This window comes from Empidonax traillii, unplaced genomic scaffold (assembly GCF_003031625.1).
Source record: "Empidonax traillii isolate 1590-97213 ecotype Southwest subspecies unplaced genomic scaffold, ASM303162v1 scaffold1658:size157713, whole genome shotgun sequence".
Taxonomy (NCBI): domain Eukaryota; kingdom Metazoa; phylum Chordata; class Aves; order Passeriformes; family Tyrannidae; genus Empidonax; species Empidonax traillii.
The window spans coordinates 155,156-157,467 of NW_020956851.1; positions in this window are offsets into that span (position 1 = coordinate 155,156).

The window sequence follows — 2,312 nt, forward strand, 5'->3', positions numbered from 1 at the left end:
GGACTCTGACCTCCTTTCAGAAATGGAAATTAATTAAATTTCAGGAGATGAATTTTAGGACTTGTGAGCCATCAAACCTGTGTTCCCTTAATGTTGTGGCTTTTTTTTTTGTTGTTCACTTCATTTTACCTAAAGTAAGGTTTTAGGGAGGCTGCATGAAAAACTGAAAAAGTGCTGTGACCAAAACAGCGCTTTTCATATCAGATCATACCAGAGGTGACTGCTTATCATTTACAGCAAACAAATAAGATACTTGAAAACACTGATTTTATTTTTTTACAGAATAGTTTCCTGTGCATTATTGGGTTTGTATTAAATTTTCATTTTGAGATTTTTTTTTTTTATTATTATTTTTGAGTGGGAAGCTTCAATAAGGAGCTCTTACAGCTCCTCCTGAGGTGTGTTGATCTTGGGAAATAAAAGATGAGACTGGATCTTAAACTTCATAACAGGAGGCAAAATAGGTTCTGAGGTATCTCTACATGTTGCCTCAAAGAATAAGCTTTACTTCTGTTAGATGAGCTCTGGGGGGAAATTCTCACTGTATCTGTATAGACACCCAAATTAAAATGATAACTGGTTCATCTCAAAAGGGAATTAGTAGGTCAAGGTTTCTTGGGTTGAAAAATTTATTACTTCATACTTTTGCTTTTCTTCCGTGACATGGAGGTGTCAGGATTTCTTCATGTAGCGCTCACAGCCACAGGGACCCCAGCCCAAACTCAAGGATTGCTTATTTTTACCATAAACCCTTTGGATTGTTCTCTTGGCACTGACTCCTGTGCCCCCAGGGGTGCCCAGGGCATGTCCTGCTGCTGCTCCTGCTCCAGGCCCGACGGGCACAGGAGGAGCAGAGTGCCAGCAGGGTGCTATCACATTCAGCAGTGCCCTGTGCTCGGTGCCCCTATCTCTCAGCATCAAAGCTGCAGGTGGGATGACTTGCCCAGCCTCGCAGCCAGCTGGCCAACCTTCAAGCATATTGAGAGCTGGTGGTGCCAACCAGCTGGGAATTAGCCCAGAGTAATAGCAGATATGGCAGAATTCCACTGGCAGGAGCAGATCTGCCATCTCGCAGGCCAGCAGCCTGTTGGACTGGCGCAGTTTTGGAAGCTCAGGCAGCAGGAATCCACAAGGAAAATTTCTTCCAACGTTTGCACTTTTAGAGAAAATGTCAGGTTTGTTATCCCGCTGTCAAGGGGTTCAGGCAACTGGAGCTATCAGAGAGGTTCAAGTCAAAGTGTTGACTCATAAACATCTTACAATTAATTGCCCATAATAAATGAGACACTGGAAAGGCCAGTTTTCCAATGACTTTAAGGTGAAGCTGTATCCATTGGCTGTGCTGCTGCAGTGAAGATTAGTGGTGACCTATCTCCTGAGGTGTTCAGGTGAGATGGAATTTCTTGGGAAAGATTATCTTTAGGACTTCCTACTCTGCTCCAGCCCTGCGTGAAGGCTCCAAGGTCTCCATGTCCCAGGCTACTCCAGGGCATGGATTGCACCAGCAGCAAAAGAGAACAGAGAACTCTCTCTAAGACCTGCTCATAGAAATGGGGAAGCCAAGAGACTTGAGGCAGTTTTAAGGTTACGCTGATCACAGTAGATGCATGAGAAGTCAGCTGGAGCTTCCAGAGACTGCAACCCCCTGCTCAGGACACGAATGTGTGCTGGAGCTGCAGGGACCCTGAGACAGCGAGTGCTGATGCAATTCTCTGCCTTTCCAGACTCCACTGAAGCTAAACGTGCTCTTGCTAATCTGAGGCAGCCTCAGTGGGAACTGCCACTTGGTGATTTTGTGTTCCTGTGTTCCCAAGGGACAAACTGAACTGCCCTGGATTCCTCTGTGTGCAAAGGAGGTGTTTGTCAACTCCAGCTGGGACTGGGGGGGGGTGGGGTGGGCTGACTTTCCATCCTCATTTGTCAACGAGTGTTCTCCAGAGCATCTCTGTTGAAGCCAAATCTGAAGGCTTTAGAGTTTGTAAATCAGGGCAGGGGTTGGTAGCTAAATGCTCTTGTTTTATGTGGTGTTGGAAGCTCATCCCAGGATATCTCAGAATTTCCACTCAGTCTGTACAACCGCAGCAGAGCCGGTGACATTGGTGACATCGTTGTGTTTTGAAAAGTCTGCGTGAAAACAACTCTTACCATTAATTCTTTTCAAAACCATATCGAAATTCCCACCTTTACAACCTGCTTGTTAATGCAGAATGAGAAAACTCGAAGAATGAGAACTACTAAGAACTGAACTTTCCATAGGGTGAAATCCCTGACTGCAGTTCCTCTGAGCCACAAATGAGCAGTCCCTTCCTTTA